At 42.7% G+C, this 11,602-nt stretch overlaps 1 protein-coding gene and 1 non-coding gene across 5 annotated transcripts in view; one reads left to right on the forward strand and one right to left on the reverse strand.

Moving 5' to 3' along the window:
- Nucleotides 1-5,756, reverse strand: part of RAPH1 (Ras association (RalGDS/AF-6) and pleckstrin homology domains 1) — an 88,949-nt gene extending 83,193 nt beyond the window's left edge. For 3 of the 4 annotated variants that reach the window (XM_056111597.1, XM_056111596.1, XM_056111593.1), the window contains exon 1: nt 5,235-5,756. The gene's annotated coding sequence lies outside the window, so the exon portion shown is untranslated. Of the gene's footprint in view, nt 1-4,139; nt 4,272-5,234 lie in introns of those variants that run through there. The other variant, XM_056111595.1, reaches the window with a different exon arrangement.
- Nucleotides 5,757-9,556: 3,800 nt separating this feature from the next.
- Nucleotides 9,557-9,663, forward strand: LOC130021182 (U6 spliceosomal RNA). Its single transcript, XR_008792091.1, has one exon. It is a non-coding gene; the product is annotated as a U6 spliceosomal RNA (small nuclear RNA).
- The last annotated feature ends 1,939 nt before the right edge of the window (nt 9,664-11,602 follow it).

Consider the following 11,602-nt stretch of genomic DNA (forward strand, 5'->3'; position numbering starts at 1 on the left):
CTAATAACCAAAGAACCAAAAGATCACGACCCCCCCCCACCACCACCTTTAAACAATGGCTTTCATTGACAGGTATTTCACATGAGCAAATCCAAGACCAGTACTCCAGAATTCAGGGATTTAGGACAGTACATTACTATCTGCAAAGTAAGACAAATCAAATACAGGCTAGAGGAATGAAGAGGGAAATGAATAGTTGTACGTCGGTTCAAACAGTTTCACAAAGGTGTCTGGCAACAGAGCTAGATCTCAAAGGATGAGTGTGCTTTTGGCATGAAAAATGTGAAAATTTGGGGGAAAATGCTTGGAAGCGATGGATAAAGGCGATACATTAAAAACATACAGTGGACTGACTGGACACATGTTTTGTATAGTTGAGGTTCTGAGTTCAATCCCCAAGGCCTTCAGCTTTGCTACGTGTGGGCCCTGATAATCCATAGCACAGTTGGACACAAGCAGCATCTCACTGCTAGACCACAGCATTGAGTTGTATAGCCAGGTCAGCTGAGAATTACCAGAAGTGATGTGCCCAGGGAGAACTGTTTGGGAGGCTCCCTTCCCCACATCCCACACCCAGAAGACTACACTGTATTTTCAAGTCACATTATTGTTTCAACGTACGGACTTCACCTACTCTTTTCTTTACACATCAAACTTAGCAAGCTTTCCAAAAGTCCTTTCCAAAAAAGCATTCAATTTTCCAGTAGAGTTGCAAACTGATTTACTGCAATACAATATCTGGACATACTTAATGTTTATGTCACTAATTTTTTCCAGATCTTATGATTTTCACCAGGGGTCTTACATGTTACATAATGACAAGCAATCAATTAGCAAGCTCCCAATCTTGCTGCTTTTACTCTAGAAGGATAATCTGTCCTTTTCTCTTCTGAATCTCATCTCTTCAACTGTACTCCCTTCTGCTTCTTTTTGGGCTCATTTTTTGGTGTCCTTTTGTTTTGGGGTCATCCCACCCAGTGCTCAGGGCTTACTTCTGGTTCTGCACTCCTGGTGGGACTTGGGGTCCATATGGGATGCCAGGAATTGAACCTACATTGGTCACATGCAAGGCAAGTACCCTATCCTTTGTACTATCTCTCTGGTCTGTGGACTCAACTGTTTTCTACTGATTTGTTGTAATGTTTCTCTTGGTTTTTCCTGTATGCCTACCTCTGCCCAAAACAGTTTTAAATAATTATTTTATTAGTAGAAATTTTTTAAAAAACAATTTATAAATTATGAGTGATGTTAAGAAATGTGCTCCAGGGTTGTATACAACTCAGTGACAGACCACCTCCTTTGCAGCTATGAAGCCATAGTTTAATCTCTGACCCACAGCACTTTTTGCCAGTATTATTGATTTGGGATACCGTATAGCAGTGTTTCCCAAAGTGGGTTGCCCTAGGTGGGCTGCTGAAATGATCCAGGGGTGGTAATAGTTGTTCAGTGGGAGTACTGTTTATTCACTTAAAGAAGAGAGTTTCCAGGGAGAGAGCGATAGCACAGCGGTAGGGCGTTTGCCTTGCATGCAGCCAACATGGCCAACCCGAGTTCGATTCCTCCGCCCCTCTCGGAGAGCCCGGCAAGCTACCGAGAGTATCTCGCCCACACGGTAGAGCCTGGCAAGCCACCCGTGATGTATTCGATATGCCAAACACAGTAACAACAATAGTCTCCAATGGAGACGTTACTGGGCCCGCTCGAGCAAAAAGGTGGCAGTAGGCTAAATAATTAGTTTCCTCTATAGCATGGTTTTCATTCCTTTTTTACACTTGTGGGCCAATGAAACTGCCACTGTACATCTGAAAGGTTCTGCAAAATAACAGATACCACACAAATTATATTATGATCTCTAAAGCTTCTTCCCATGCTCTTATCTTATTTTAAACTAGGATATTTATCACACTTTGGGGGCAGTTTTCTAATCCTCTCTCCCTTTTCCTCTTTGTATAGTTGTTGTCATGATGTCCAAGGTTACACTTATCATGGTACCAGGGATCAGAATGGTGATGCTGGTGGAAGTGTAAAATTATGTAGCTGTTGTGGAAAACATTATTAAAGTGTACTGGTCCAGCAGCAAACTAAATGAATTAACTTCTTTTGTGTGTGGGGGGGGAGGGGCGGGAAGGGGGGCACACCCTGCTGTGCTCAGGGTTTATTCCATGCTGTATTCAGAGATCTCTCCTGGTAGATTTTGACATGTGGTGCCGGGGATCTAACCCAGGTTGACAGTATGGAATGCAACCATCTCCAGCACCATATACCTGAAAGAAGTAAAAGCAAGTATTTGAACTGATATGTGCACACCAATGTTCACAATGGCGAAAGGTGAAAACAACCCAAATATTTATCTACAAGTGATCAAATAAGATGTAACATATGATCATGCAGTGCTCAATGGTAAGGGTAAGTTCTGAGAAATGTGCTATTAGATGATACCACTGTGCAAACTTCATAAAGTATAATTCCTTAGATAATGTGGATTAATATACACCATGGCTACAGAGATACTATAGCGTAAGCAGCCCAATGTTGGCCAAAACATCACTAAGCAACTAACTGAAAGAAATAAAATTCTGATTTACCCACAGCATGGATCAATCTTTAAGCTAAGTGAACTAAAACTGATATCAAAGAACAAATGTTGTATAATTCCACTTATATAAGTATCTACAACAGTCAAACATAAGACACAGAAAGTAAAAATATAATTATCAGGGGGCAAAGAGTGAAGGGGTGGAGCATTATTATGAAATGATAGGGGTTTCAGTTGGAATAATAAAAAGGTTCTAGAAATAGATAAATGATTTGCCTAGAGTCACATATTTTGTTTCACTAATATCAATTTCCAAAAATAATGTCTGGGATTAACAGTAGTCCCAACCAAGATAAGACTATGATAAGTATGGCAAAGATCAACCAATAGTGTGCTAGTCACCCATGATACTGGTCTTATAACAAATTATGTATAGCATGGGAACAAAAAGGTAACAAAACCAAAGGACATCCTAATTATCCATTGTTAAGAATGGTTAACACAAACTCCTCAGAAATAAAGTGTTATAATATCAATGAAAACAAAGGACAAAGACCAAGAGTTTGAGGTATGTCCAATATGTGTCTGCTACCCTACTCTTTACAGCCAGTTACTAGTGACTCTGTGAGACATCTGAATCTGAAAAAGCAGCTTTTTCTACTAAATAGAGCTCATATTCATCACAAGAAAACATCTACAAATAATTCTTTATTAAATTCAAACAGAAGGGAGCAGCAGTCCAAATAACATAAAATGTCTAATCCAAAACATCATGTATTAAGCTCTGTAGACGTTTTTCCCCCCTTACTTACTTGGATAAATCTGGTTTCTGGGAAATTCATAACTCAAAAAGCAAAATAACAGAGACAATCTTTGAAGGTCAGACACAAGAGCTAAAGTCTCTATTTTGCCCTGCCCCCAGTGGACTTCCTCCTCAATTCTGCTGTCAAAGGATAGCACCACCACCGCTTGCAAAGAATGCCCTGCTCACCACCTACAGCAGCTGAAATTCTACCCATCCTTAAAGGTTCCACTTAAAAGCACTGCAGCTTTCTTGAGCCCCCTCCCCCAAATCAGAACCAATCTCCTCGTAAAGCCTCTATTTTGCACCTCGATTTCAACAATTTTTATGATGTAATGCTTTGCATTACAATGATCTACCTCCACTTCTTCCCCCACCTTTCCCCAGGAAAATTCCAAGAGCAGTAAAGAAGGGAAAGAACTAACATTTGTTAGGTTCACGGCAATCTGCATACATTATCTCCATTTAATAGGTGTGACAACCATTTGGGGAGGCAAGTGGTGAAGTTCGATGCCATTCTACTGATAGAGAAGACACTGCTGAGAGTTCCAACAGCTTATCCAATGGCACACTGCTAGTCAATTCCATTGATGATGGAACCGCTTGATTTCCCTGGACCTGCATCACTCCACCCCAAGGGCTTGCAGGGTTCCCCCCCACCCCACACACACATTTGGTGCCGCCCCACCCCTACCCCCGAGCCCGAGAGAGAAAGCAGGTATTCCATAACTGTTTGCCGAATGTAATTTCCTCAGAACTCGGCACCACCCTTTTAATAACCCGATCACGCCCCACCCCTACCAGGTTACTGTTGCTTTACAGCGTACTTTACTCCGGCAGCTCTAAGCCTCTCGAAGAGAAATGCTGCGCACAGGATCAACCTTTACTGGGCGGTTAAGGTTAAAACCTTCCTCCCAGATTTTTCCAACAGCCCTTCCCGCAGAATATTAAGAAATGTTCTTAACATACGCGCGCGCGCGCATACACACGCGCACACACACACACACACACACACACACACACACACATTTGCTGTAAAGGCTGCTGCCCTTCCAAAAAGCTTTCATACAGACTTAGCCACGTCTTCGTGCTTCAAAGCAACGCGGCTCGCGTGGTGTGCAGCTCACACCGTGGGGACAGACGAAAAGACACCATCTGCACCAGAAACCCACATCTTCCCACCCAGTCTTAAGCACCGAAGGCATCCTGATTTTTTTTTTTTTATAAACTCGTTCACTGCCTCCTCGGGCTTCCCCCTCCACGAGCTGCGATTTGGATTTCCGGCGGGAATGCACACCGACACCCGGCTGCAAAGCCAACGGCGCGATTACTTCGCCGGCTTAATTGGAAAGAAGACACACAGACACACACAGGTGCCCCGCCTTTCTCAAGCTCGGTACTGAACTCATTTATGAAGGGCGGGCAGGGGGACGCACAGACACCCGAGGAAGCCCGGACGTCGGGATCGCTGCTCCCAGCGGCGAGGAGGGGACAGTCCGCTCCTCTCCGCAGCGCCCGGCCACCACCGGTCCCCGGAGCCGGCCAGGACAATCCCTACCGCACCCTCCCCCGGGCGGCCCTGGCGCTCATTGTCTCCCTCCGTCGCGGCGCCGCCGGGGGTGGGGTTGGGGGGTGGAGGGCTGTCGGGTGCAGCCCCGGCCCCGCCGACCCCCCGCACCGCCCCCGCCACCCCCACCCCGGCCGCCGGTCACTCCGCGGGGCGACGAGCCTGCAGCCCCGCAGCGCGGGCCCCGGCAGCGACCCCGCCCCAAGCTCGGCCGCCCGCACGCCCCGCGCCAGCATGGAGGGGCCGCGCGTCGGGAAAATGGAGGCGGGAGCGGCGGCAGCGCCCTCTCGCCCCGCGCCCGGCCCCGGGGGGCGAGGCTGAACACTCACCGCGGCAGCCGCTCGCCCCTGGGGCGGCCCGACTAACCCGAGCGGCCGCTCGCGCTTCTCCAGCCGCTGCCGCCGCCGCCGACTCGGCTCCGGGCGCGCCGCTCCTTCCCCGGAGACCCCGCGAGCGCCCGCAGCTCCCGCGCCGCGCGCTCCGTGGCTGCCTGGCTGCCTGGCTGGCTGGCTGGCTGGCTGGCTGGCTGACTGACCGACCGGCCGACCGACCGACCGGGCGTTGGCGGGGGGCGGGGGGCGGGAGCGCGCGGCGGGCGGGGCGGCCGCAGCGCCCAGCGGCGGCGGATCCGAGGTGCGGCCGCGTCCGGCCAAGACGCAGAAGGCGGGGCTGAGAGCCCGGCGACCCGCTGGCAGCCCGGCTCGCGCCCGGCGGCTCGCTCCCCGGCGCCCGCCACCAACCCCTCACTTCCGGCTCAGGCCGCAGCGCCCGCCCCTCCCCGGGCGCCCCCCGGCCGCCCGCGCTCCCGTGCGCGCCCCGCGCCCCCTCCCCTCGGGCGCCAGACCGCACCCAGCGGGGGCTGTCCGCGGGGCCCCGCCTTCCCCTCCCCACCCCCCCACCGCCGCGCGTCCCTGTGAACCGCCTCCAGGAACCAGTGAATCAGAGAATGAATGAGTGAGGAAGGAAAATCCCAAAGCTGTCCCACCCCCTGCTCGCCTTTCCTGGAAGCAGGCCCGGAGACCACAGTGCGAGGGACCCAGAGATGCACACACCGAAGATGCACCTCGATGCTATCTGGGTATTCAAAGGCTCCAGCAGCACATCCTGGGGACTGGAAGGACCCGGTCATGTCCCTGTGGGAGGCTTTTTTTTTTTTATCCCCACCTCAGAAAGAAAATTTCTTTTTGGCCAAAGATTGTCTCTTGCAGTATCGTGCAGCATACGAGAAGCATTTGGAAATTGGACCCTTCCATTATATCGAATTACTTTTTAACTTTGAAATTTACTATCCTGTCATCTTAATTTCTGCCCCTCCCACGTTGAAATTGTTTAGGAGTAAGGTGCTGGCGGTTTTGTTGTTGTTGTTGTTGTTCTTGTTTTTTACCTTATCATCAAACTCTACATTACTCAGATATTGCCTATGTAGATATAGGGCTGACTTAGACTTTTATGTTTTGATTTATATCTTTATTTTGACCTTCTAATGTTGATCCAAAAACAAAAAGTTGAAGAATTTTTTTCTCTGGCCTGGCACATGCAAACAAGTTTGGTTAACTGCATTAAGATAGTTGACAGGGAGTGTGGTCTGGAATTGGTCGGAGTGAACATTCCTTTCCCGTCTTGCTTACTAAGAATACGGGTATCTTGAATCTTCACATGCAATGAAACGACTCTACATTTCTGAGGTCCTGGTTCCCTTTTCCAAGAATCAGACAGTTCATTGCTCTGTCCTGGAGCCAAATCTTGGTTTGGTTAATTGCATTCCTTCTTTCAGATACAGAGGACTTTCAAGTGGTTTTAGTGTTCCTTGTGCAATCTGTTCCAAACTGGCACATAGTCTGTTCCAACCTGGTATTCAGAACCACATAATACAGTTACTAGCAACATTTCACACTTGAGGTATCTATACTTAAGAAACTTGTGTAGAATATCATTTTATTTTGTAATCGAAGATGGTGCTGACCAATTTCATGAAGCCACTGTTTCTTATGGAATTTTTCACACAGTGCCTTCAATTCTGATTATTTCAACATTATGATTTTCCCTAATGAATAAAGTATAACAATTTATTTATTCTTCTATCTTTCATGATATCTAGTATAGTACCTGTACAATATGTTTTAAAATTAATAAATGCACTCATTTTGATAAGTATACAATATACAAATCTCTCTACAGTCTTTCGCCCATTTCCCTTATGACCAGGTTTGTTGAGATTAGAAATAGCTGAGAGCCAAACTTAATACTATTACCACCAAATACTATCACCACCAGCCTGTGTGATACTGCATATGGAAGATAACTTATCAAAACCTCCTTTAAAAAATAGGTCATTGACAATTAGTTTCAAATAGTTCTTAGCTAATTCTCTCCTCCCAGTGTTTATGTTGATCAAGGCAAATTAGAGAAGGAAACAAGTGTTTGTAAATACTGAGAAAAGTAAGCAGGTTTTCATTAGTTCCTTTAAATGTGAAATCATCTATTCCACAGTAGTCTATTGAGTTTCAGGTAATACAGTAGACTACAGTGACAAGGAAGTCATGACCATATGGTTCTTCCCCTTGGGAAAAAAAAAGCACAGTCAAGTAGCTAAAGGAGGCAAGGAAACCATTATTGGAATGCAGAGTCCATTTCTAGGTAGATTAAGGAAAGCTTCACAGTGGAACGCATTCTTAAACTGTGTGTTTAGTGATTTGGTGACAGGGAGGAGCTAATCAGATGAAGAAAAGGAGAATAGATATTCTACACAAAAGCAACAATACCTGTGTAGGTATGAAAGCAACAAACAGGTGGTTTAGAGGTTCTGTAAACAGCTAAATTTTGTCAGTACAGATAGAAGGAACAGAGAGTGTGTTGGGGAAAGGTAGAAGTGTATAATAACAAAGGACTTGTGTTAAACCTAAATTTCATACTCTGAACACTGTAATAGTAAAATCCCTGTAGTATTTCAAGACCCAGAGCAACTAGGTTTATAGATCAGAGAGAGGCAGACTGAGGCAGGAGAAAATTAAGCAACAACAGAATGGATGGATGGATGGATGGTCCTTCTGTTGTTCATTGATTTTTGCTCTAGCGGGCCCAGTAATGTCCCATTTTGAGACTTCTTGTTACTGTGTTTGGCATATTGAATACACCAGGGATAGCTTGCCAGGCTTTGCCGTGTGGGCGAGATACTCTCAGTAGCTTGCTGGGCTCTCTGAGAGGGGTGGAGGAATCGAACCTGGCTCGACCAGGCTGACTGCACGCAAGGCAAACAAACACCCTACTGCTGTGCTATAGCTCCAGCCCAACAACAGAATAACCCCGATGAAATATGGTACAGGTTCCCATAAAATCAGGGCAGTAAAATGAGGAATAGAAATTGGTGGAAAAGACATAAAGGAGATGGAAATTCTAGGATATGATATGATTATGTATATGATGAGTATGAAGAAGTGAATAAGAGAAAGACCTAGGTTGGTCCTCACATTTCTGGCTTGGGAAATGGATTGAACAGAGGTAACCTGCTTGGAAATAGAGATTCCAGGAGGAGCAATTTTCACAGGTCTGCTGATTACCTGAATGAATAAGATTAGTAGATTAGTACCAAGCAGCTCAAGGGGTCTCAGTCAATCATTCCCCAGTCAGTTTCAAATTTTAAATTATATGTAATGAACTAAAAGAGAAATATGAATTAAAGCTCAGTGAGTTTATAAACCAGAGCTATTTAGTGTTTTTAATGTATTTTCTGATATGCACTGTGAATTTCTAAAGGGTAGATATTACATACAACATTTCCCAGATGCATTTGACTATAGTGTTTGTTTTTTTTTTCCCCAGAAGAACATCTCATAAGATATACGTAGCCTACACTTTGGGACAAAATTTTGGTTTATAGTGAAAACCATTACATCAAGAGAATACGATCCATATCTTCTGATCCCATTTATGTGCTCTCTTTACTCCATAATGCTTTATGAGGTACATACTTTCCAGAATCTTCCAGTAAATCCCAGGTAGAAAATATTATTTTTAAATTCTGGTATATAATCTTTTAGATGAGATTCAAATCAGTAGTTATAAAGCTATGCTAATTTTAAACAATTACTACTTTATAGAAGGTAAAAAGATTTTATATTGGAACGTGGGCCAATTATTAACTTAGCATGATCTTTGATAATTGAGCTGCAGTCTTGTAAAATTAAATCACCTAGCAAAATAGGACATCCAATTAGGTGTGTTAGTCTGAAGTTAGCTTTAAATTAAACAAACCTTCGGAAATGAATAAAGAGTTTAAATATCTCCCCAGAAAATTTTAGTGATGTCCTTTCCTCCCTCAAACTGAAGAAAAGGACAGATTTTAAAATGTGCTGAGGCTATGATAATCCATATCAGGTCTTGGCTTCTCTGGCACAGTTCCCTTGATTCTGAGGACTAATAGCTAATATATGAGAAGGTTTTCATAGCCTAAATTCATAGTTCTATTCCCTAGAGAAGAAGTTTCAGTAGCTCTATTCTTAGAAAATGAGATAAACTGTTTGTTCCCAAAAGATTTTTTCTTTTTTTCTCCTTCCTTCCTTCCTTCCTTCCTTCCTTCCTTCCTTCCTTCCTTCCTTCCTTCCTATTTTCTTTCTTGTGAAGCAAGAGAATTTTTATTAAAACTTTAATACGTGTGCTCACTTTGGCAGCACATATACTAAAATTGGAATGATACAGAAAAAATTAACATGACCCTTTGCAAGAATGACAAGAAAAAAAAGAAAAAAACCCTTCAAGATGTGAGGGAAGTGAAAAGGAGAAGTACATGTTGGAGGGAAAACATAGGTTTCTCCAGAGTGGAAAAAGCAAGTGAAAAAACAGACAAGCAAGATATTCAAGGGAGAACATCAGCTGGAAGAGCAAGCAAGCATTCCCAAGAGATTTCTTAGTACTTAGCACAACTTTCATTTTAAGAGAAGCTTCTATACACATTACCTTTGAGAGTAGTTGTCATTGTTTAAATTATGTTTCAGTAATTTGTAAGGAATTTTTTTCTTTCCAAAGTGCTATATTCAGTTTCAGTAAGTAAACTGAAAGCTAATAAATGTGTAATAAACATGTTGAGTACATGAATAACTATTTACTTTAAAAGTTCAGTACTTAGAAGTGCTGGGGAAAATTATTAATCAGTTTATCAAACCTATTTACTTTGGTAGTCATAGCTCTGTTGATATCTTTAAGGAGTAATAAAGAAATACAAGAAATAGTCTTCAATTTTAAGAAAAGTCTCCACCCAGTGTTGGTGAGGTACTCCCACAGCCTACAAATAAAACTATAAATTATAACACCTTTTTTTTTTCTAGAATAAACTTAAGCAAACATTAAAGTACCTTAAAATGCACATCTCTTGGGTCAAGCAATTTCTCTATATATAAACTTATTTTAAACAGTAAGAATGAAACATTGGTTACAACATGGTAGGATGATGATAAATAATTGAAAATCCCCTAAATAATGAGTAATGAGATTGGAAAAATAATCATTTCTAGATAAATTGCACTTGATATGAAAATATGTTCACAATATGTTAATAATAAAATAAATATGTACAATATGAGAAATAAAGTATATGTAAAGTCACCTTAAAAACAAAAAAGAGAAATCTAGAGGGAAATGCAAGAAGACTAAAATGTTTATTAAAAAGCAGTATGATTATAGTTCTTCTGTTTGTCTTTTAGTAGCAAATTTCTTTCCTTTAATTAACAATTGTAATGTACTATAGCACTGTCCTCTCATTGTTCATAGATTTACTCGTGTGGTCCCTGTAAAGTCTCCATTGTGAGACTTGTCATTACTGTGTTTGGCATATCGAATTTGTCACAGGTAGCTTGCCAGGCTTTGCCATGCGGGTGAGATATTCTCAGTAGCTTGCCAGGCTCTCCAAGAGGGGTGGAGGAATTGAACCCAGGTTGGTCGGCCTCGTGTAAGGCAAATGCCCTATCTGCTGTGCTATGCTCCAGCCCAACAATTGTAATAGATGAACAAAATCAATATGTATGCAGTTAAGTATCTAAATTAAAATGTTGAGGGAAGTAACATAAAATTTATAACTTAAAATAAGTAAAGAATAAACTTTTATTTTAGAAGTGTTCTGTGCTTTCAAGAATATGTTAAGGAAAAATAAGAACATACAAAATAACCAACAAATAACTAAATAATTATTAGCTCTGATAAAGAATGTGAGTATAATAGAAACTGAGAAGAGAAACTGACTGGGTTTGGAGCAGGATAAGATGACTTTATGGACACTGTGAGACTTAACTGACAATTAGGATTTGAATATCAAAGAGAGAAACAGAGTCAAAGCCAGAAATATAATATGAGGCAAAGACTTTGCATGATAGAGATATCTTTTTTACTGCTTCCATTTAAACAATCTTCACCTATAAATGTATTTGTGGTTCTTTCAAACAAGTGGAATTTATAAAACCTACGTAATATTGAATACAGAATAGTGTATTACATATACTCTGTAGTGTTTTAAAGTTTTATTAGATATATTTTACAATTAGCCCTCTTGAAAGGTGTTTTATCTGCAAAATTGGTAGACCTGAACATTTCTAGATATTTACTCTGAACAAATACTAAGTATTATGCAAGAGCAGTTATCACAACTTGCAACCTCGTGAGTGTTCTGACGTCTGCGGTCATGCTACAATTGAATCCAGCCAATCGGAAT

The sequence above is a fragment of the Sorex fumeus genome, unplaced genomic scaffold, assembly GCF_029834395.1.
Source record: "Sorex fumeus unplaced genomic scaffold, SorFum_2.1 ptg000014l, whole genome shotgun sequence".
Taxonomy (NCBI): Eukaryota; Metazoa; Chordata; class Mammalia; order Eulipotyphla; family Soricidae; genus Sorex; species Sorex fumeus.